Source organism: Amblyraja radiata, chromosome 2 (assembly GCF_010909765.2).
Source record: "Amblyraja radiata isolate CabotCenter1 chromosome 2, sAmbRad1.1.pri, whole genome shotgun sequence".
In the NCBI taxonomy this organism is placed as follows: Eukaryota; Metazoa; Chordata; class Chondrichthyes; order Rajiformes; family Rajidae; genus Amblyraja; species Amblyraja radiata.
The window spans coordinates 121,687,386-121,712,660 of NC_045957.1; the positions used below are offsets into that span (position 1 = coordinate 121,687,386).

Here is a 25,275-nt window from a genome sequence, read left to right on the forward strand (position 1 = left end):
AATCAATTCACCCTTCAGAAATTAGGTGTAAGGATAGACATTAGAACAAACAACATAAACCACTAACAAGATAACAATATTATTTCTCTCAGAGTATCATGCTGTGTCATTTGGGATCTCAGCATCCCAATGGCAAAGTGAACAAGCCACAGACATCATAAGAGAATGATTTAAGTATATGAAGCTCACTGTTCAAAAAGGAGATAGTAATTTAAATGTAATAGTCTGAAGGAGGATAAATGCAGATGAAGTAACGTTGAATATGAAAATGATCACTCACTGATTTATGGCAAATATGTGCAACGGTTTAAAAAAAAAAAGGTTTTTATGCTTTGATTCAATGTTAGTGCCCTCACATAAAAGAATGTTTTAAATTAGTTCATTAATAAAAAAATATTATTTTAGATATCTTGAATTAATGAAATCCCATCCAGCTCAATAGAGGCTGGCAGAGGTAGAGTTGATGCCTTACACACCAGAGACCAAGGTTCAATCTTGACCACAGGTGCTGTCTGGACGGAGGTTATACATTCTCCATGCAACCAAATGGGTTTTCTCCAGGGGTTCCAGTTTCCTCCCACATTCCAAAAACATGCAGGTTTGTAGGTTGAAGATGCTGGAATAACTTCAGGGGGGCAGGCAGCATCTCTGGATAGAAGGTATTGGTGACGTTTCTGGTCGAGACCCTTCTTCAGACCCATTGACACGAAACATCACCCATTCCTTCTATCCAGAGATGCTGACTGTCCCGCTGAGTTACTCCAGCATTTTGCGCCTATCTTCTGTGTAAACTAGCATCATAAGTTCCTTCCTACACAGGTTTGTCGGTTAATTGGCTTTGGTAAAAAATAACCCGTGTGTGTATGGGATAGTTGTAGTGTACGGGTGATCACTGGTCGGCATGGACTCAGTGGGACCGAAGGGCGTGTTTCCGCACTGTATCTCTAAAGTCTAGTCTGAAGAGATTCCTCTGAGAAAGACCGTAAAAGAATCAAGTAAAATTATGTGAGATGTTAATGATGTTGCAGGAGATAATTAAATTGGACTTTCAAAAGGGACCTTGTCCAGAGCAAAATTTAAAGTCACAGCCTAACGAAGCCAATATGAGATTGTTTAAGCTGACACAGGAAGTGTTTAGGACATAAGATGGACATTAGTGCAGCACTTCACTATGTAGTTAGATATGAAGAAATCTTTCCTTGGATCACTCAGATTAGTTGATAGCATGACATATAAATAGTTTCAACATAAATTATTTGAAATTCAATATATATTTACGATGGATAGATTGGATTTGATAAATAAAAAGGAAAATTAAAAGAGGAAATAAAAAGGAAGTTTCAAAGGCTTGAAGTGTTCAACATAGCTTGCACTGTAAGTTAAGTTTATTGGCCAAGTACTCACATACAAGGAATTTGCCTTGGTGCTCCGCTCACAAGTGACAATATGACACACAGTGACATGTTGTACAGGTTATACTCCAAATAGCTCAGAAATGTAAAAAGACAAAATTCAGAACTATGGTCATATCAAATTGTTATTATACAAAATCTGCAGAATAGGCCAGTATACCCCCCCCCCCCCCCCATCCTCCCCCCTCCATCCCACACAAACAAGCAGGGACAGGGTAATGTTGGTGCTTTCCCAAGCACCAGGCCTCAGCTGGTGCCTGAATGGAGTTTGCATGTTCTCTCTCTGATCACATGGGGTTCTTTTGGATGCCTCCCACATCCCAAAGATATACTTGGATGGTTAATTGGCTACTGTGGAGAAAAAAATGCCCATTATTGTTGGTTTGGAGGCCACTAAATCAAAATGGGTCAGCAAGACAGAACAAGTTGCAGGGCTGTGGGGGAATAAGACAAGGTTGAATGGGACTGCTCTGTTGGGAGCCAGCATGGAGTAGAGGACATTCTAGTGCGTAACATGTAGAATGCTTAAATATCCAGAGTTGAGGTCCAAGGTAGACAAAAATGCTGGAGAAACTCAGCGGGTGAGGCAGCATCTATGGAGCGAAGGAATAGGTGACGTTTTGTGTCGAGACCCTTCTTCAGCCTGATGTGGGGGTAGGATGGGGTGGGGGGGGGGAAGAAGAAAGGGAGAGGCAGAGGCAGTGGGCTGTGGGAGAGCTGGGAAGGGGAGGGGAAGGAGGGAGAAAGCAAGGACAACCTGAAATTGGAGAAGTCAATGTTCATACCGCTGGGGTGTAAACTACCCAAGTGAAATATGAGGTGCTGCTCCTCCAATTTGCAGTGGGACTCACTGTGGCCATGGAGGCGGCCCAGGACAGAAAGGTTGGATTCGAACTGGGAGGGGGAGTTGAAGTGCTGAGCAACCGGGAGATCAGGTTGGTTAATGCAAACTGTGCGGAGGTGTTGGGCGAAGCGATCGCCAAGCCTGCGCTTGGTCTCACAGATGCAGAGCAGTTGACACCTAGAGCAGTGAATGCAATAGATGAGGTGGTGTAGGTGAACCTCTGCCTCACCTGGAGCCCCACATCAGTCTGAAGAAGGGTCTCAACCCGAAACGTCACCTACTCCTTCGCTCCATAGATGCTGCCTCACCCGCTGAGTTTCTCCAGCACTTTTGTCTATCTTCGATTTTTCCAGCATCTGCAGTACTTTCTTAAACAGAGTTGATGTCCAGATCACTTTCATAGTCGTTTACCAATTAAATAGAAGTATTCACATTCACTTAAAAATACAAGATTTCCAGTGCAAATCATTACTTTTGCTCCTTCATTGACTGTGGTCCAATGATTCATCTCCCAGAGGAAGAGTTGTCTACACCCATCTTATACTAAGTGATAGCTCATCAATGCTAAGAAAATTATTTACTGCATCTTCATAGGTTGATGATAGAATAATAATCTTTCCAAATGATAATCACAAAATTTAATGTCCTTAGGGCTTGTATTGTGATTATCAATTAAGTGGCAGTTATCATGGCCATAAGTGGCAATTGTGACCCGGAAAAAAAAAGATGTAATGCTCGGATGACACTAAAGTGGGAGGAATTGTAGACAGTGAAGATGATTGTCAAAAGCTGCAGCAGGATATTGATCGGTTGGGCAGGTGGGCCGAGGAAAGGTTGATGGAATTTAATTAGGAAAAATGTGGGGTGTTGCATTCTTGTACATCTAACAAGGGCAGGACCTACACAGTTAATGGTAGGGCTCTGAAGAGTATTGTAGAGCAGAGGGATCTAGGAGTGCAGGTACATAGTTAGTTGAAAGTGCACCACAGGTTAATAGGGTAGTTAAAAAGGCTTTTGGCACTTTGGCTTTCATCAGTCAGAGTATTGATCATAGAGATTGGGAGGTTATGTTGCAGTTATATATCCTTGGAGCGCAGGAGGATGAGGAGTACAAAATCGTGAGATGAATAGATTGGGTAGATGCAGAGTCTCTTGCCCAGAGTAGGGGAATCAAGAATCAGAGAACATAGGTTTAAGATGAGGGGGGAAAAAAAGATTTAATAGGATCCTGAGGGGTAACTTTTTCACAGTGTATGGAACGAGCTGCCGGGGGAGGTAGTTGAGGCAAGTAGCATCGCAACGTTTAAGAAACATTTGCACAAGTACATGGATAGGACAGTTTTAGAGGGATATGGGCCAAGCGCAGGCAGGTGAGACTAGTGTTGCTGGGACATGTTGTTCGGTGTGGGGAAGGTGGGCTGAAGGGCCTGTTTCCACACTGTATGACTGTATGTACATTTACGTCCTTTTAGTTGCATAAGCAAAAGGATTTAGTGCTATATTTTATTAAAAAGTGATACAGTATGATTACTTGCTACAAAATACACATGCAGAGTGGAAGTCTGAGTGGAAGAAATAGTATTGACTCATTTAAATTCAAATTGGATGAGATTTCCTACAGTAAAAATTTGAGTTCTGGTGAGTGTACATGCTTGGGAGAAACAAAGGACTGCTGGTCCCTAAAGGGCCTGTCCCACTTGGGCGTCATTTGCGTGACATTTACGCGACATCATTTATGCGTCACGACGCACCAGTCGTGACGCGTGCATTACGTGTGCATGGCGCGTGGTGGCGTAGGCAGTGACATGCGGCGCCCCAGGATTTTGGGATTCTCACAATCCTCGAGCGCCACCTGCGTGACGCGCAAATGACGCCCAAGTGGGACAGGCCCTTAAAGCTCTCCACAATGAGGGAAATCCCCACTGCTTCCCTAAATCACCGGTAGATTTATTACTATCATTATTGTACCAAATGACTAGTAATATTGTATATGGGGAAGGTAGAATCTGCTACATAATTCTACACTTAAGGTACTTAAGCATTCCAGATGAATGCAAATGTTTGCCCGAGCTTCTGAGCCCAACAGTAAGTAGTGCAAAACAAACAAAGTTACAGAATAGATTTCAATTAAATAAGTCCAATCAAATCAAATGTCCAATCAAATTAACTTGAATGTTTATATTTAGATTTGAAAAGCCCTGTTACATGTTTTTTCAAGCAATTAATATTCTTTCAGGTTATTAGGTACCTTGTTTTTATTTCTGTTGAATGTGTAAATAAATGTGCGGCACGGTGGAGTTGCTGCCTTACAGCGGCAGAGACCCAGGTTCGATCCTGACTACGAGCGCTGCCTGTACAGAGTTTATACGTTCTCACCGTGACCTGCGCGGGTTTGCTCCAAGATCTTCGGTTTCCTCTCACACTCCAAAGACCTACAGGTTTGTAGGTTGATTGGCTTGGTATAAAATGTAAAATTGTCCCTAGGGTGTGTGTAGGGTAGTGTTAATGTGCAGAGATCGCTGGATGTTGCGGACTCGGTGGGATGAAGGGCTGTTTCCGCGCTGCATCTCTAAGCTAAATACAATCAGCTTCAATTTTTAAGAACACTCAAGAGTTACGATAACAGACATAATGTCAAAGTAATGTTCAACAGAATGAAGCCGCACACCTTGAACTGTCATACAGAATGTATTATTGCAACATTAAATAATCTATTTTGTGAACCTCATGCTGCAAAAAAAAACTTTAGTACAATAAGCGACATATAATGACAGGCATATGCAATTTGGGAATTAAGAACTACTATTTTTGAAAAAATATTTAATTAATTTCTCCAGCAGACACCTGCTGCTTATACAAGCCATGCAAGTAATCAACTGCTTCTCCAGGCACTTTAGGCAGTTTAGTTTAGAGATACAGCGCAGAAACAGGCTCTTCGCCCCATTGAGTCGGCAGCAACTAGCGATCTCCGCACATTAGCACTATCCTACGCACGCTAGGTACAATTTTACATTCATACCTTGCCAACTAACCTACAAACCTGCACGTCTGAAGTGTGGGAGAAAACCGAAGATCTCGAAGAAAACCCACGTGGTCATGGGGAGAACGTACAACTCTGTTGTAAGGCAGCAACTGCTGTTCCATCCCTAAAGCTGATACCAAAATATCTCAACTTGCAGTTAGTATGTGCAGGGTGGAGATAAAGAGAGGCTACACGTTTCTCTGTTTCCACATAAATAAAGTAAACACAACATCAAAGCTGGTTTGGGGCAACAGCGTCTGTGGGTGATGTTAATGGTTTCTGTCATATGCTCAATACTCATATCAGGCAATAAAATCAAACAGCAACAGCGTACCTAATTAGTTGTCTAAAACCCACATCCAGACATATTTTCAGTCTCTATGAAGATCGCGGATGGAAAATTAAGCAATACCTTGTGCAACAGACTGGACTAGTCCCTTGATATGTTCTTGTGTGGGTTAATGAACAGAAGAATAGAAACATTTCATTAATCTGACTGTTGAACTATTATACCTCAGGGCATTTAAGCAGACACAAGGATTGCAGAAATTGGTTTACAAAAAAACACACCAAGTACTGGAGTGACCCAGCATGTCAGGCAGTATCGTGGATAGGCGACGTTTCATGCCAGGACCCAGTTGCTCCAGCCATTTCTGGGTTCAATGGGATATATTGATTAAGGCCTCAAACTATATTCATCAAGGATGAAGCAGTGAATCATGCTCTTTTTATGCACTTAATAGATGGGATGTTAATTGGAGGCATGTCAAAGCATTGAAATTCCACAAAAGTCATCATTACAAGATTTTTCTATCCTTTGGCTGGATATTGAACCAATATCAGCATTTTTTCCCCAGGCTAATGTTCCCAATATTGAGGGTCCAATTACAATTAGTCAGCTCTGATGTGCAGACCAGATTGCCTGACACCACCCCCAAAATAAAGACAACTCTGTCACAGGCGAGCCGTGGCTCAATTACACCACCAGAGCCCTAAGAAGAGAATGCAGAAAATCAGAACAGAAGTACAAATCTGATAAGCTTCAAATTTCCTTTGAACTCCTGAAAAATAATCTTGACAAATACCTGGAAGCAGTAAAATCTGCAAGAACTAAATATTTTTCCACCCTTATCTCCAAAAACGCGCAAAATTCCAAGGTCCTTTTTAGCACCATCACCTCCATCATCTGTCCTGCCACCAGCACCAGCCTAACTGGGTCCCCTGCTAAGTGCGAGGAATTTACCACATTTTTCACCAGCAAGGTAAAGAATATATGAGCGAATATTTCCCCTCCCACCCTGGCTGTCTCATTGGTCTGCTATTCAACCCGTTACTCTACCCTCCCTTGTAAAACTGATCACCACCATGAAACCTACTACCTTGCCCCCTCGACACTGTCCCCTCTGCCCTCCTAAAGGACGTCATCACAACAGCTGGTCCCAGCATCCTCGCCATCTTCAACAGCTCTCTGGCCACTGGCACTGTACCTACCTGCTTCAAGCATGTGGCGGTCCAGCCCCTCCTGAAGGAACCTAACCTCGACCCCACCTTGCCAGGCAACTACAGACCCATTTCTAAACTGCCTTTCCTCTCAAAAGCCCTTGAAAAGGTAATTTAAGTCAACTTATACCTTACCTTCACCAAAACACTATCTTGGAAACTTTCCAATCAGGTTTCAGGGCTCACCATAGCACAGAGTCTGCCTTGTTGAAGGTGCACAATGACCTACTGCTCACCTTGACTCTGGCGACTGTGCAATCCTGCTCCTTCTTGACCTCAGTGCAGCATTTGATACTGTCGACCACACCATCCTAATTGACCGTCTCCGGTACGGGGTTGGTATTGATGGCACTGTTCTGAGATGGTTCATCTCCTACCTCAAAGGTAGGAGTTTCTCGACTAACATAGGCAACTCTTTCTCCTCCCCAGATAATCTCTGCTGTGGGGTTCCACAAGGTTCCATCCTTGGCCCCATTCTCTTCTCCCTGTATATGCTCCCCTTAGGCCAAGTCATTGAAAGGCACGGCATTTCCTTCCATTGCTACACAGACGATACCCAACTCTATCTCCCCTGGAAGCCCAAAAACCAATCTAATCTGTTTAACCTTACCCACTGCCTCGAGGATATAAAGTGTTGGATGGCCCAGAACTTCCTCCAACTAAACGAGAGTAAGTCTGAGGTCATCCTTCTCGGCCCCTCGGACTCAATCAAAATGATAGCAGGCAGCCTTGGAAGCCTTACCCCACTACTCAAACCTCACGTCAAAAACCTTGGCGTGATATTTGACTCAGCACTGAAATTTGACAAACAAATCAATGCCGTGGTAAAAGCTAGCTTCTTTCAGCTTCGGACGATAGCTAAAATAAAAAGATTCCTCCAGTTTGATGACCTGGAAAAGATCATCCACACATTCATCTCCTCCCGCCTAGATTACTGCAACTCCCTTTACGTTGGCATCAGCCAATCTTCCCTGTCCCGCCTGCAACTGGTCCAAAACGCCGCAGCGAGACTCCTGACGGGCACCCGAAAAAGGGACCACATCACTCCGATCCTGGCCTCTCTCCACTGGCTCCCTGTGCGGTTCCGTATAAACTTCAAGATACTCCTCCATGTCTACAAAGCCCTCAATGGGCTTGCCCCCACCTACATAAAAAGTCTTCTCACCCACCACTCCACCTCCAGGCCCCTCAGATCGGCCGACTTGGGGTTGCTGAATATCCCACGGTCTAGGCATAAGCTCAGGGGCGACCACACCTTTGCGGTTGCAGCCCCTAGACTGTGGAACAGCATCCCCTTTTCCATCAGAACTGCCCCCTCCATCGACTCTTTTAAGTCAAGACTAAAGACTTATCTATACTCCCAAGCCTTTCCTGACGTCCTCTGAGTGAGGGCTACATGTATATATGTATATAGTCTGTTTTGTTGTGCTATTCTTATAACAAATGTAAAGCACTTTGGCCAACGAGAGTTGTTTTTTAAATGTGCTATATAAATAAATGTGACTTGACTTGACTTGATTTGACAACCAGTGGTTATCAAGTGGGCAGAGAAAATGATTCACAACCTGCTTGGAAAAGGCATAACATATCCATGCAGAATCCCTGGACCACGAAGGAGGCACGGTGGTTCAGCGGTAGAGTTGCTGCCTCACAGCGCCAGAGACCTGGGATCGATCCTGACTACGGGTGCTGTCTGCACGGAGTTTGTACGTTCTCCCTGTGACCACGTGTATTTTCTCTGGGTGCTCCGGTTTCCTCCCGCACTCCAAAGACAGGTTTGTAGGTTAATTGGCTTCCATAAAATTATTAGGATAGAATTTTATATGTTTCTACAAGATTTCCTCTCATCCTTCTAAATTCCAGTGAATACAAGCCCAGTCGATCAATTTTTTCATCATATGTCAGTTTCACCATCCCGGGAATTAACCTGGTGAACGTACGCTGCACTCCCTCAATATCAATAATGTCCTTCCTCAAATTTGGAGACCAAAACTGCACACAATACTCCAGGTGTGATCTCATCAGGGCCCTTTACAACTGCAGTAGGACCTCCTTGCTCCTAAACTCAAATCCTCTCGATTTGAAGGCCAACATGCCATTTGCTTTCTTCACTGGATGTTGTACCTGCATGCTTACTTTCAGTGACTTAGATAAAATCCAAGTGTATAGCAGTAAACAGAATCACCAGTTAAGCGCCATTTTCAAGTCGCATAATGTTGTAATTGTCTATCTTTCCCTCTCAACCCCATCCTCTTGCCTTCTTCCCATAACCTTTGACACTGATATATGAGAATTTTGCCCGAACAGTCTGTGACATGGGTGTCATGGTACACCAGTCATTGAAAGTGGGCATGCAGGTGCAGCAGGCAGTGAAGAAAGCGAATGGTATGTTAGCTTTCATAGCAAAAGGATTTGAGTATAGGAGCAGGGAGGTTCTACTGCAGTTGTACAGGGTCTTGGTGAGACCACACCTGGAGTATTGCGTACAGTTTTGGTCTCCAAATCTGAGGAAGGACATTATTGCCATAGAGGGAGTGCAGAGAAGGTTCACCAGACTGATTCCTGGGATGTCAGGACTGTCTTATGAAGAAAGACTGGATAGACTTGGTTTATACTCTCTAGAATTTAGGAGATTGAGAGGGGATCTTATAGAAACTTACAAAATTCTTAAGGGGTTGGACAGGTTAGATGCAGGAAGATTGCTCCCGATGTTGGGGAAGTCCAGGACAAGGGGTCACAGCTTAAGGATAAGGGGGAAATCCTTTAAAACCGAGATGAGAAGAACTTTTTTCACACAGAGAGTGGTGAATCTCTGGAACTCCCTGCCACAGAGGGTAGTCGAGGCCAGTTCATTGGCTATATTTAAGAGGGAGTTAGATGTGGCCCTTGTGGCTAAGGGGATCAGAGGGTATGGAGAGAAGGCAGGTACGGGATACTGAGTTGGATGATCAGCCATGATCATATTGAATGGCGGTGCAGGCTCGAAGGGCCGAATGGCCTACTCCTGCACCTAATTTCTATGTTTCTATGTTTCTATGTGACCCATAGCACTGTGGCCATAGCGCTATATTTAAACCCCATAGCGCTGAGGCCGGTAGCGCTATATTTAGAACCATAGTGCTGCAGCCGACAGCTCTTTGTTTAAATTCCCACTAAGCTGACAAAGGTTTAAACCTTTGCCCACCAGCCGGCAGTGCTGTGTGTATTAGCTTTACGTGCCAAGTCTGTAGCGCTGTGTTTATTGATTTGCGCGGCAAGTCTGTAGTGCTATGTATTGCTTTACGCGCCAGAGGGGTTCACCGATGGGCTGAGTCGCGATCAGCGAGAGTGCGAGAGAGAGCGCGAGGTGTGCTGCTGTAAAACGGACCTCACGCATACCAACAAAAGTATTAGTCATAGTCATACAGTGATACAGTGTGGAAACAGGCCCTTCGGCCCAACTCAAGTTAGGAGACCAAAACTGTACACAATACTCCAGATGTGGTCTTACCAGAGCCCTATACAACTGCAGAAGAACCTCTCTGCTCCTATACTGAAATCCTCTTGTGATGAAGGCCAACATTCCATTAGCTTTCTTCACTGCCTGCTGTACCTGCACGCCAACTTTCAGTGACCAGTGTACAAGGACACCCAGGTCTCTCTGTACTTCCCCCTTACCTAACCTAACCCCATTGAGATAATAATCTGCCCCCTTGTTTTTGCCACCAAAGTGGATAACCTCACATTTATCTATATTATACTGCATCTGCCACGCATCTGCCCACTCACTCAACCTGTCCAGGTCACCCTGCAACCTCCTAACATCCTCTTCACAGTTCACACTGCCACCCAGTTTTGTGTCATCCGCAAACTTGCTAGTGTTGCTCCTAATTCCCTCTTCCGAATCATTTTATATATGGTAAACAGTTGCGACCCCAACACCGAGCCTTGCGGCACTCCACTCGACACTGCCTGCCATTCTGAAAGGACCCGTTCACTTCTACTCTTTGCTTCCTGTCTGACAACAAATTTTCTATCCACGTCAACACCCTGCCCCCAATACCATGCGCCCTAATTTTAGTCACCAGTCTCCCATGTTATCTTATCAAAGGCTTTCTGAAAGTCTAGATACGCTACATCCACTGGCTCCCCTTAATCCATTTTACTTGTCACATCCTCAAAAAATTCCAGAAGATTAGTCAAGCACGATTTTCCTGTCAAGCGTCGTGACCTGTCGCTCCCCCATCTTGCAGAGAAATGAGGCACCTCCACACTTCCCGGTTTTATAGTCCCTCCCCCTCCCACCAGAAGGGGCGTGGCCTTCATGGCGTGATTGACTGGAGAGAGAATCTCAAAATGTTTTAAACACAAGTCTTTTATTTTTCATCGATTGGAAAAGTCCTCTAGTTCTGCGCAGCGGAAGGACTCTGAATAAGATGGCCAAAAATCACAGCCGTAAGTGGTAGCGTTTTTTCTAAAATCAATATGCAGTGCAAACAGGAAGTGGTCAAGATCAGTTTTAATTATATAGATCATATATATATATATATACGCGCTGAAGATTACCCATGACCTACAACGGCTTTTTCGCCGAGTGGACTATCTTGCTCTGCTCTATGATCTTTGGTCCTACCCTTGTTCGACATCCCAAAATGCAACACCTCACATTTCTCTGTATTTAATTCCATCAACCATTCCTCTGCCCACCTGGCCAATCGATGCAGATCCTGCTGCAATCTTTCACAACCATCTTCATTATCTGCAAAACCACTAACTTTTGTATCATCAGCAAACTTGCTAATCTTCCCAATATATGTTCTCATCCAAATCATTGATGTAAATGATAAACAGTAACGGCCCAGCACCGAACCCTGAGGCCCACCACCAGTCAAAGGCCTCCAGCCCGAGAAGCAACCATCTGCTTCCTTCCATGGAGCCAATTTGCTGTCCATTCAGTTATCTCTCCTTGGATCCCATGCGATCTAACCTTCCAGAGCAGCCTACCATGCCGAACGACTTACTGAAGTCCATGTAAACAACATCTACAGCTCTGCCTTCATTAACCTTTTTGTTCACGTCTTCAAAAAAATAACAGATTTGTGAGACATAACCTTCCACGTACAAAACCATGCTGACTGTCCCTAATCAGACCTTGCCCATCCAAATGCCTGTATAACCTATCCCTCAGAATGCTCCCCAGTAACTTACCAACTATAGATGTTAAGCTCACTGGCCTATAGTTCCTAGCATTTTCCCTGCAGCCCTTCTTGAAAAGAGGCACAACATTTGCCACCTTCCTGTCTTCCGTCACCTCTCCTGTATTTAAGGACGACTTGTAAATTTCGACCAGGGCTCCCGTAATTTCCACTCTAGTTTCCCGCAATGTCCTCGGATACATCTGATCAGGCCCCGGAGATTGGTCTGCCTTCAAACACGACAGTACCTTCAGTACTTCTTCGACAGTAACCTTGACTGCTCTAAAGACACTTCCAGTGTCTGCTCCAATTTCCTCTGTCCGACTGTCGTTCTCCTCAGTAAATACAGAGGAGAAATACTCATTTAGTACCTTTCCCATCTCCTGTGGCTCCACACAGAGGAGGCCAATTTGATTCCTGAAAGATCCCACTCTCTCTCTCTAGTTACCCTTTTCCCCCTTATGTATTTCTAAAATCTTTTGGAATTGTCCTTAATGCTACCCGCCAGAGTTATTTCCTGGCCCCTTTTTGCCAGCGGGTCAGGCAGCATCTCTGGAGAACATGGATAGGTGATGTTTCAGATCAAAACCTCATCATCAAACTGATTGCGGCGGGAGTAGGAACAAAGCTGGAAGAGAGGAGGGCCAGGAGAAAGCCAAGCAAGTCATAGTTACTTTCAGGTGAGAGGGTTTTTGATAGGCAGATGATTGGGCAAAGGCCAGAGATAAAAAGACAAAGGGTGTGAAATAAGGATAGAAGAGTTGTAAATTGTGAAACCAGAAGGGGGAATGTTGGTGCAAGGGGGGAAATAGGTGCTTACTCCAGCGTTAGAATTGTGCTTTCAGTTGCCAATGCTGTAACTTTAGACTTTGCTTTAGACATTAGAGATACCGCGTGGAAACAGGCCCTTTGGTCCACCGGGTCCGCTCCGACCAGTGATCACCCTGAACGCTGCAGGGACAGTTTCTTTCCAGCTGTTATCAAGCAACTGAACCATCCTCCCACAACCAAGAGCGTTTTATTGTCATATGCCCCAGATAGAACAATTAAATTCTTATTTGCTGCAACACAACAAAATATGTAACCATAGTACACTGTGAACAATATGATAAACGAGAGATAGAAAAAAAACGTTCAGTGTGTATATACACATACTACACATACACATATATATACACATACACACATACGTACACACACACATTATACATATATAGACACACACACACATACATATAAATATATATTTTGGGGCCTGGCACGCCGCACATTCCTTCTATACAGAGATACTGGGTTATTCCAGCATTTTGAACATTTTATTTTGTTTGAAAGTACTCTTATGAAGTATTTGAATCATCTTTACATTTGAACATTAAAAATTTCCCGAGTTCTTCAAGCAGCATTATCAAACAGCCATAAAACAAAATTGGCCCATTCGTTAGATTAAAAAGCATTTAAATGAAGTGGTTATTGATGACCATTGGCACACCATCTAAGACACAATACATATGAAAACAAAGGATTACACAAAAAGCTGGACTAACTCAGCGGGACAGGCGGTATCTCTGGAGAGAAGGAATGGTGACGTTACGGGTTGAGACCTTTCTTCAGTCTGAGAGTCAGGGGAGAGGGAGACGTGGAGATAAGGATATAAAGTACATATACAGTACAGAATTTTTTTCATCTGCCTCCAAGTGTCAACAAAATGTAGTAATCCCATTTTAAATTATCTACTTTCATCTCTCTCCATTTGCCTTTGGAAAACTATGTCAAGCCTTCATGTCAATCAACAGTTCATTGTTTCCCTTCTTGTCATTATTCCTAAGCGTGCTGTTTCTCCAAACAGATTCAATTACTTGTCTGCTTTTTCTGATTCCCATCAACCATCTTCAATGTCTGTTTGTGGCATTTTGTACATATCGCATTAAAACACTGGAGGATAGCAACCAATTTATCACTGGCTTATGACTGACTACATTTTATGGAGCTTCAGAATCCCACAACTCAATTGGGTAACAGGGTCTGAAGAAGGGTCTTGACCCGAAACGTCACCTATTCCTTTTCTCCAGAGACGTTGTCTGACCCGCTGAGTTACTGCAGCTGTTTGTGTCTATCTTTGGATAATAGTGAAATAGCTCATACTTCAATAGGCAAACATACTGAACAAACAGTGGCATCTCCAAAAGAGGCACAAACAAACAATTCTCAATGAACCATTTTGATGATAAGCCATTTCACAGGAAGTTATTCAAGGTGAAATAGTTGTTTATTACCTCTAGTTTCAGCATTAAATTCCTAATCCATTGACTAAACAAAAAATGGCATACATAAAAATAGAAGCATATAGAACTAAAATGAGACTCAATGTGTAGGAGTGAACAGCAGAAGCTGGTTTACACTGAAGATGGGACACAAAATGCTGGAGTAACTCAGCGGGACAGGCAGCATCTATGGAGAGAAGGGTGACGTTTCGGGTCGAGACCGTTCTTTATACTTGCCAACAATGAAAATAGTTAAAATCTAGATTTGGTCAGCCAAATCATCTGTTCGTCTTTCGCAGGAATATGGGGCCAGCATAGATAGCATGGACGAATTGTGCTGAAGGGCCAATATTTATGATGCACAACTCCACAGCAAATGTAGAAATTATTATGTACAATTAATTGAAGAATCTACTCTCTCTGTAGTTGTAATGCTGTATTTTGCACTCTGTTTATTTTCTCTTTTGCACTTCCTGATGTATGGTATGACGTGCATGGATAGCAATCACAACCAAGGTTTTCACTGCAACTTGGCACACGTGACAATAATATATCAATAGCTATAGAAACCGGGTCTACTTTAGATACAATGCCGATCTTCCAGAAAACCTATGGCTGCGGCAAACAACCAGAAATATCAATTGGAAAGCACACAATGATGATGGCATTAATGCCTTGGTATCAACCAGTGAAATTCACATGGATGTTACCTTGCCTGTACATCTGTCCGCCCGCAGCAGCGACTGCGGAGGTTTGTGGTCCCGATCACAGGGAAAAATGGAGGAGGACTGACTGAACTTTGTGCCTTCCACCACAGTGATGAATGCTGTGGTGGATGTTTTGTGGTAAATTTTTTATTGTGTATTGTGCGTTCTTTTTGATTGTACCGCTGCTGGCAAGTTCATTTCACTGCACTTCATTGTGTATGTGACGAATAAACTGACTATTGACTATTGGAATTAGTGAGGGCCCAGAGGGGGTTTACGAGAATGATCCTGGGAATGAGTGGGTTCACATATGATGAGCGCTTGAAGGCACTAGGCCTGTACTCATAGGAGTTTAGAAGGATGAGGGGAAACCTCACTGAAACTTACCGAATAGAGAAAGGCCTGGATAGAGTGAATGTGGAGAGGATGTTTCCACTAGTGGGAGAGTCTAGGACCACAGGCCATAGCCTCAGAATAAACGGACGTATCTTTAGAAAGGAGATGAGGTGAAATTTCTTGTCAGATGGTGAATCTATGAAATTCATCGCTACAGGCGGCTGTGGAGGTCAAGTCAATGGGTATTTAAGGCGGCGATTGACAGATTCTTGATTAGTATGGATGCCAGGGGTAATGGGGGGGGAGGGGGCGGGGGTGGAAGAGGCAGGAGAATGGATTAGATAGGGAAAGATAGATCAGCCATGATTGAATGGCAGAATAGCCTTGATGGAACAAATGACCTAATTCTGCACCTAGAACATATGAACAAGCAATGTCTGATATGGAACTGTGACCATGTCATAGTGATGTCGATATAAAGAAAGCATTTTTAAATGTAGAAAGCTTCTATTGTTAATTATACTACAAATTAGTTTAATCCTTCATTTCAGTCTCCCTTTCTCTATAACTATTCTTGCATGAATTTCTATCCTCTCCATACTCCTTTTTTTTCTTCTTTCTAAACAGTTTCCATATGCATAGCAAGTAAGGTATGACAGTAGCAATGCTGGTACCAGTTAATTCAGAACAACAACAGATAAGCACATGAGAGAAGGTAGGTGGCATGAACTGGGCTCAAGTAGGTTGGCATATTCAAGGGATTTGGAGTGTACACGCATAAAGTATAATCAGGGCCTTTACCAGTCTTATAACTGACAGCTATCAATGCAAGATGCCAGCTTTAATGAAATGTATTAATCAGATCCTCAGTGGTGATTTTTTTTTTACCACAATCCCAGTATAGAATGATACATAAAAAATGATGGGTAGTGATTCATAAAAATCTGCCAGATGAAATAAGTGATTTCCAGTAAATCTGGGCAGCACTAAAAACATGGACCATCAGCATAAATCTAAAACAAGCTGCTGTTCCAGCTTCAGCACTCTCTTCCATTTGAGTCAAGAACCGCCGACGAAAACCTCTTCATTAGCTGTACTCACTGGCGGAGGAGGGGAAAAGCTGCCTATAAATCCAATGTACACATACTGAAAAAGTACATCATATTGCCCAAGATTTATTTATAATTTGCTTAACATTAACGAAGATGTTTTGGTTCGTTGAAAGGACCAAAAGCTGGCACAACTGTTGTGGAAGTCATGATACAGCTCCATAGGACGTTGGTCAGGCCGCATTTGGAGTATTGCGTGCAGTTCTGATCGCTCCATTACAGGAAAGATGTGGAGGCTTTGGAGAGGGTGCAGAGGAGGTTTACTAGAATGCTGCCGAAGATTAGAGGGTTTCATCTACAGGGAGAGGATGGACAGACTTGAATTGTTTTCTTTGGAATGTCAGAGGTTTAGTTGAGACTGGTTAGAAGTGTATAAAAGTATGAGATGCATAGACAGGGTAGACAGAACCTTTTTCTCCCTGGGTGGAAATGTCCAACACCGGAGGGAATAACTACAAGATTAATTCCCGGGATGGCGGGACTGTCAGATGCTGAGAGAATGGAGCAGCTGGGCTTGTACACTCTGGAGTTTAGAAGGATGAGAGGCAATCTCATTGAAACATACAAGATTGTTAAGGGCTTGGACATGCTAGAGGCAGGAAACATGTTCCCGATGTTGGGGGGAGTCCAGAACCAGGGGCCACAGTTTAAGAATAAGCCATTTAGAACAGACACGAGGAAACACTTTTTCTCCCAGAGAGTGGTGAGTGTGGAATGCTCTGCCTCAGAGGGCAGTGGAGGCAGGTTCTCTGGATGCTTTCAAGAGAGAGCTAGATAGGGCTCTTAAAAATAGCGGAGTCAGGGGATATGGGGAGAAGGCAGGAACGGGGTACTGATTGGGGATGGCATTGAATGGCGGTGCTGGCTCGAAGGGCCGAATGGCCCCATTCCTGCACCTATTGTCTATAACGTGAGAGGGGGAAAGTTTCAGTCAAGTATTTATTTAAACTACAGAGTGGCAGGGCCTAGAATGCATTGCCAGGGGTGGTGGTAGAGGCAGATACGATAGTGGCGTTTAATCGGCCTTTACTTAGGAGAATGCAAGTGCAGAGAATAGAGGGATATGTATCATGTACCAGCAGATGCAAGCAGTTTTAATGGGAAAATGTTCAGCACAAATATCATGGGCCAAAGGCCTCATTAAATTTTTTTACAGAAATTAAGAGAATCTCCAAAATGAAAGAACCAATATACTAAGAAATAATGTCCCCCTCATAGGCTGTGGGCCGAGGAGCTTTATTCCAGTGTTTCGTGACCCAAGTCACCAATACATATTGTGTAAAAAAAAATATAAATCACCTCTGAAACTTGTCATGAACAAGACTTGCACATTTTTTAAATTAAATTAGAGAAAAACCGGAAAAATCTCGGGTATTTTTAGTCCAATCAAAGCACGTTTAACATTGAGTTGTCTGCCAGTTGGCCAATCACGCGCTTTGTTTGAGGCTAGCACACAACATAGCTGAGAGGGCTTCACTGATGCATGTTTTTCTGGAGATTCCGATGAAGGTTCTTTGTCGTGGTAACTTGCAGCAGGGTAATTGAATTTAGTGAGAAAAGCATTAAGAAGTCTGAAAAATGTGCAGCTAAGTGGATAGAAGTAAAATAAAGTCTTGAAAGCAAAGTCCCTGCTGAGCACAAAGTTGTGAAACTTTGTGAATCAACTCAAACTGAAAGGTAAGATCTAAAGTTTGAATTTATGAAAATTAATCCGTATGGACTTTAATTAAGTTAATTGCACCCTTTATAATGTGAAAAAATGAGATTTGGAGGCTGTACATTCACTCATTCATTCATTCATTCCTTCATTCATTCATTCATTCACTCATTCATTCCTTCATTCACTCACTCACTCACTCATTCACTCACTCATTCATTCACTTATTCATTCATTCATGAAGTTGAGGGCCTAAACTATATGTATCAATAACAAGGTAAATTAAACATTTTCACTAATGCCAGCTTGTTGTAGAGTGATAAGTCTTAACCATCTAATCTCGGAGCTGCCTGCAATAACTTACCGGGAAAAGGTGCTCCGATCGCGGGGCCTATGTATTTAACATAGTGAAGCCGCGGTCTCAATTAAAAAGCGGCTGATTCGCGAACGCGGAGTCGCGGATCTTCTCCGCGGGGGGGGGGGGGGGGGGTTTAAAAAGTGCCGTCCGTAGCGGCCGTTTTCAGGAAAACAGAGGAATATATCTATCTGGAATATATATAGGTATAATAATATATTATTATACCTATATTACTATCTGGAATAGATATAGTTATTATTATATTATTAGATATATATATTATACCTATATTACTATCTGGAATATATATAGGTATAATGATATATAGTTTAAATGGACTGCAACACGGAAATAGGCTGCCCATCGTGTAATATGGGCATTGGCCATTAGATGGCGCTTACTTTCCCGATCTCATTTTCTAATTAGTTTAATTAATTAATGTGCAACTTTCGGCAATGACGAGTTATGACTTCCTTCTCAATTATATTTCATCTAAATCTGTGGAAAATTTCATGTAGTTTGGTGACTTGGGTCACGAAAACTGATTTCTAGACACATTTTTGATGCTCGGCCCACAGCCTATCAACATTATGCTATGTTACCACTATGTTAACTAAATTAAAATAAACCTCCAATAAATCAATGGACAAAGGCGCAGAGGTAGAGTTGCTGCCTTACAGCGAATGTGGCGCCGGAGACCCAGGTTCGATCCCGACTACGGGTGCTGTTGAAAGAGCTAATAGTCAAATCTAGTAGTCAAATCAAAAATGTAGTCGTTCTTCTACAAAAGCATGATCGAGTAGAACAAAAGAATGGCTTGGTGCCAAGTCTGAATGACTTTGTAAATTGAATGAACACAATATAGAGGACAGGTTGCCTTTCAAATAAACACATTAAGATGGCAGCCTGCAGTAATAACATGTGCTTCATTCAAGGCCATAAAGAAGCCAAGATTGAAAAAATAGCTGATGCTCCAGAGATAAGTAATAACTTGTTATTGGATGAGCTTGATTTGGACCCAGCCTTCCTATCTTCTGAAAGGCTGCAGAATTTTTCAGTCATGCCATATTCAGACTTGGTAGGAGTGTTTTACTGATAATAAAAATAGATAATTGTGCTAACTCTTCTTTGTTCTGTGAGTGGGAGCCCGAGAAGCACTGAGCAATGTTTGTGCTCATTGTAGATCTTTTGCCACTACCATCTGACGAACCATATAACAACCATATAACAATTACAGCACGGAAACAGGCCACCTCGGCCCTTCTAGTCCGTGCCGAACACTGACTCTCACCTAGTCCCATCTACCTGCACTCAGACCATAACACTCCATTCCTTTCCCGTCCATATAACTATCCAATTTATTTTTAAATGATAAAATCGAACCTGCCTCCACCACTTCCACTGGAAGCTCATTCCACACAGCTACCTGAGTAAAGAAGATCCCCCTCATGTTACCCCTAAACATTTGTCCCTTAATTCTCAAATCACATTAAATTCTCGAATCAATTAAAGATTGCCATGGTTTTTGTTGCTATCTGCTTTTACGAAACAAACTTTGACACTGTCTGTACGGAGTTTGTACGCTCTCCCCGTGACCTGCGTGGGCTTTCTCAGAGATCTTCGGTTTCCTCCCACACTCCAAAGACGTACAGGTTTGTAGGTTAATTGGCTTGCTAAATGTAAAAACTGTCTCTAGTGGGTGTAGGATAGCGGGGATCGCTGGTCGGCGCGGACCCGGTGGGCCGACGGGCCTGTTTCCATGCTGTATCTCTAAACTAAACAAAGTTCTGCAAGATATGACAAGGGGGCTGCTTTTGACTCCAATCTGACTTGTGTAGCCCAAAAATACCATGGTAAAATGATTGCTGAAGAATACTAGAAGGTAGATAAAAATGATGGAGAAACTCAGCGAGTGAGGCAGCATCTATGGAGTGATGGAATAGGTTACGTTTCGGGTCGAGACCCTCCTTCAGACTGATGTGGGGGTGGGGGGGCGGGAAGAAGAAAGGAAGAGGCGGAGACTGTGGTCTGTGGGAGTGCTGGGGAGGGGAAAGGAGGGAGAAAGCAAGGACTACCTGAAACTGGAGGTCAATGTTCATACCACTGGGGTGTAAACTACACAAGCGAAATATGAGGTGCTGCTCCTCCAATTTGCAGTGGGACTCACTCTGGCCATGGAGGAGGCCCAGGACAGAAAGGTCAGATTCGGAATGGGAGGGAGAGGGGGAGTTGAAGTGCTGAACCACCGGGGGATCAGGTTTATATAATAAGATGGAGGCGCAGGCAAGTCCCGAGAAACCAAACGTGGCTGTGGTAACGGGTCTGGGTTAAGATGTGGTCGTAGGGTTGGAGGGAAGGGGGAATTACAGAGGGAGGGCAATGAGAGAGGAGGTTGCTAAACTGTCTTCGGAGAGAGAAGGAGAACTTCTTCAAAGTAGGCATACCTTGCAGTGGAGTAGACAAAATGTTCAAGAAATAACTGCAGATGCTGGAAAAAGCGATGGTAGACAAAAATGCTGGAGAATACTAAATGTTTAAGAAGGAACTGTAGATGCTGGAAAATCGAAGGTAGACAAAAATGGTGGGGAAACTCAGCGGGTGAGGCAGCATCTATGGAGTGAAGGAAACAGGCAATGTTTCGGGTCGAAACCCTTCTTCAAAATACTAAATCTTTGGGGCTATGCTAACACAATTCAGATTCAATTAAGGAATCATGACTGGGCTCTGAAGGTGCCCCAATGTTAACGTGCAATTGAAAATAAATTAAAGATAGGCAAAGAGATATTTTTCTAACCCACCTAACAACTTTACAAAGAACAGTAATCATCTGAAGATGCAAGGTGTTCCTGGGACTGAACTAGCTAATAAAACATTCAACAAGTATAACTCAACAAGCTAATATTGCCTTCAAGGCTAATAACTTTGAGCATCGCAAAACTAGTTCACCCCCAGAATCAAAACTGCAGGACTATGTACAGAGAAATTTAAAAATTGCAAAGTCAAAATGCAAGCAAACAATATTATATATCGAAGATAGGCAGTCTGAAGAAGGGGTTCAACCCAAAACGTTACCCATTCCTTCTCTCCAGAGGTGCTGCCTGTCCCGCTGATTTACTCCAGCATTTTGTGTCTATCTTCGATTTAAACCAGCATCTGCTGTTCCTTCCTACAACAATTATATAGATCTGCCTGGAGGTATACCTCAAATGAAACAAACGTCAACAGGGGGAAAAAAAGAGCTGAGAATGTAAATCTTAAGAATTATTTTTCAATAAATTTAGCATCAAAATGATTTTTCAGTTTTTAAATATCTTTGAAATATCAAAATGCAAATGACAAACATTCAGAGAACAATATGGACCACAAATATCATCCTGACCAATGACTAGATTATAAGCAAGAGCGCATGTAGGGCTTGGGATTGCATTCCTAGAAAGTGACTTGTATTGAAAGTCCTGCAACGCCAGGCCATGTTTTCTACACGTACATCAGGACACGCGATTTGATTAAAAAGTTGATGTTTATATATTTACACCTCTCCCCCCCCAATCCAACATAAATTCAATGAGTGTTTATTCTCCATCTGAAATATTTGGGTAGATATTTGTGAATTCTCCAAGGGCTAATTTCCATTACCAGAATAGCCAGTGCGTAGGCCTGTATGAAACATTATCACAAACGCTGACCAATCTGACCGACTAGTGAAAGGCCTGGATAGAGTGGATGAGGAGAGGGTGTTTCTACTCGTGGAAGAGTGTAGGACGAGGAGGCGCAGCCTCAGAATAAAATGACATACCTTTGGGAAGAAGAAGAGGAGGAATTTCTTTAGTCAGAGGGTGGTGAAACTGGTATTCATTGCCACAGAAGACTGTGGAGACCAAGTCAATAGATATTTTTAAGGCAGAGAGATGAGATTCTCAATTAGTACGGGTGTCAGGGGTTATGGAGTGAAGGCAGGAGCATGGGGTAAAGTGGGTAAGAGAAATCAGTCATGATTGAATGGCGGATAAGACTTGATGGGCCGAATGGCCTAATTCTGCTCCGAATCACATGAATTTATGAACAATCTGATAAAAGTGGACAATTCTCTGAACACAATGTGCAAGAAAGAACTGCAGATGCTGGGTTGTTTTTTCCCCCTAAAATCAGTACCTCATTTTTGCTTTCTCCCCATATGCAGCGTAGGTTCACAAGGTTAATTCCCGGGATGGCGGGACTGTCACATGCTGAGAGAATGAAGTGGCTGCGCTTGTATACTCTGGAATTTAGAAGAGTGAGAGGGGGGTCTTATTGAAACATAAGATTATTAAGGGTTGGGACACGCCAGAGGCAGGAAACATGTTTCCGATGTTGGGGGAGTCCAGAACCAGGGGCCACAGTTTAAGAATAAGGGGTAAGCCATTTAGAACGGAGATGAGGAAACACTTTTTCCACACAGTTGTGAGTCTGTGGAATTCCCTGCCTCAGAGGGCGGTGGAGGCCAGTTCTCTGGATGCTTTCAAGAGAGAGCTAGATTGGGCTCTTAAAGATAGCGGAGTCAGAGGATATGGGGAGAAGGCAGGAACGGGGTACTGATTGTGGATGATCAGCCATGATCACATTCAATGGTGGTGCTGGCTCGAAGGGCTGAATGGCCTACTACTGCACCTATTGTCTAATGTCTATCCCTTTATTCCATTATCCCCAAGAGCTATATCTAACTCTCTCTTGAAAACATCCAGTGAATTGGCCTCCACTGCCTTCTGTCGCAGAGAATTCCAGATTCACAAATGTCTGGCTGAAAAGGTTTTTCCACATCTCAGTCCTAAATGGCTTACCCCTTATTCTTAAACTGTGACCCCTGGTTCTGGACTCCCCCAACATCAGGAACCGATTTACTCTTGGTCTCGGCGGTGTACATTTTGAATTTTTCTTGACAGATTCTATTTGCTCTTCCATGCATATGCCTTGGGGGCAGCACAGCGGTGGACCTGGTAGAGTTGCGCCAGAGACCCGGGTTCGATTGTGACCTTGGGTGCTGTCTGTGTGGAATTTGCATATTCATTCTGTGAATGAAGAAGGGTCTTGACCCCGAAATGTCAAAGTGCTGGAGGAACTCAGTGGGGTCAGGCAGTATCCGTGGAGGGAAACTGACATTTTTGGTTGGGATCCTCCTCCAGGTCGACTCTGAAGAAGTGTCCCCACCCAAAAATGTTGTCTGTCCATTTTCTTCACAGATGCTGCCTATCCCCACTGAGTTCCTCCAGCACTTTGTTTTCTGCTCAAGATCCCAGCATCTGCAGTCTCTTGTGTCTCCTGAGCCAACTTCGTCAAACAACCCTAGGGTGGTATCTGAAAAGTCTGGACTCTTTCCCACCCACCCCTCTCAAATCACCACTTCACACCCAATTACCCACACCCTCCTGGCTGCACAATATCACTTCTCCATCATCAACAATAAAAAGAGAGGAGGTGGAGAGGCTTTTCAGCAAAGATCTTATAGCGGAGCAAGATGGGTTACTCTCACGCAAACGTGTAGTACGCTCATGGGCGGATTCATGGGTGATTATATGACCCATTTTAGCAACCAGCCCCCGCCATCTTGTTCCGCCATCTTGCTCCGCCATCTTGTTCCGCCATCTTGCTTCCGGCCAAAGATTGGATCTTTGTTTCCGCAGCGGGGAGAGGGAGTGCGTGGCCAGGGGCAGCGGGGAGAGGGAGTACGCGGCCCGGGGCAGCGGGGAGAGGGAGTGCGTGGCCCGGGGAGAGGGAGAGGGAGTGTGCGGCCCGGGGCAGCGGGAAAGGGGGTGCGCGGCCCGGGGCAGCGGGGAGAAGGAGTGGGTGGCTCGGGGCAGCGGGGAAAAGGAGTGCGGGGCCCGGGGAGAAGGAGTGCGCGGCCCGGGGAGAGGGAGTGCGGGGCCCGGGGAGAGGGAGTGCGGGGCCCGGGGAGAGGGAGTGCGCGGCCCGGGGTGAGGGAGAGGGAGTGTGCGGCCCGAGGCAGCGGGGAGAGGGAGTGCGCGGCCCGGGGCAACGGGAAAGGGGTGCGCGGCCCGGGGCAGCGGGGAGAGGGAGTGCGCGGCTCGGGGCAGCGGGAAAGGGGGTGCGCGGCCCGGGGCAGTGGGGAGAGAGGCATAGGAGGGGGGGGGGGGGGGGGAGACATTGTAGTGAGGGGGCAGGCGAGGGAGTGCCGGGGGGGGGGGGGGGGGGGGGGGAGATAAGGCCTAATGTGTGTGAAGTTGCGGGGAGGTTTACAATGTTTCTTATTTAATGTCCCTTGTCTAGTCTGAAATAAAGTTCATCATTGGATCAGAAGAAATATAATTGTGTGTGTTACATGATTATATACATTTATATCACATTCATGTATGTGTGTTTATAAACATTTTATTCTTTAACAAGAATTAACAGAAGTATGAACTAACAGAATTATGAATCTAACCCTATATCACGCACAAAAACTTCCCCCGCAATGTCAATTACCCTGCGAGTCGGGTCGGTTCCGGTTACTACAAAATCAACCCAAACACTGCTTGTGAGCCATTTAAAAAGAAATGATTTACAAAACATTAAAAAAGACAATTACCAGAGTCAAATTTTATTCTTGACAAGAAGTATGAACTGACAGAATTATGAATCTAACCCACACAAACTGTTGCCCCGCAACATTGATTACCCTGGGAGTCGGGTCGGGTCAGATAGGCTCCGGTTACTAAAATGGGCGGGGAAAAATGCCCAGGATCCCCTCCGTAGCGTACTACACGTCAGCCCATTGTATTTCGCAGGAGTAGCCTATCTTGCTCCGCTATAGAATCTTTGCTTTTCAGTAGACAGAAAAGCAGGAAATCTCCAGGACAATGTTTCCCCCTCTACTCTCAAGCTCTGTGCCGAACAACTGGCACCGGTCTTCACAGACATT

General features: G+C 44.0%; 1 protein-coding gene and 1 long non-coding RNA gene across 3 annotated transcripts in view; one reads left to right on the top strand and one right to left on the bottom strand.

Moving 5' to 3' along the window:
- cdyl (chromodomain Y like) overlaps positions 1-25,275 on the bottom strand; it is a 213,551-nt gene that overhangs the window by 126,959 nt on the left and 61,317 nt on the right. The gene's annotated exons all lie outside the window — the stretch shown is intronic.
- Positions 1,118-16,177, top strand: LOC116968023. The gene is made up of 3 exons (XR_004410381.1): positions 1,118-1,466; positions 9,610-9,612; positions 16,161-16,177. It is a non-coding gene; the product is annotated as an uncharacterized LOC116968023 (long non-coding RNA).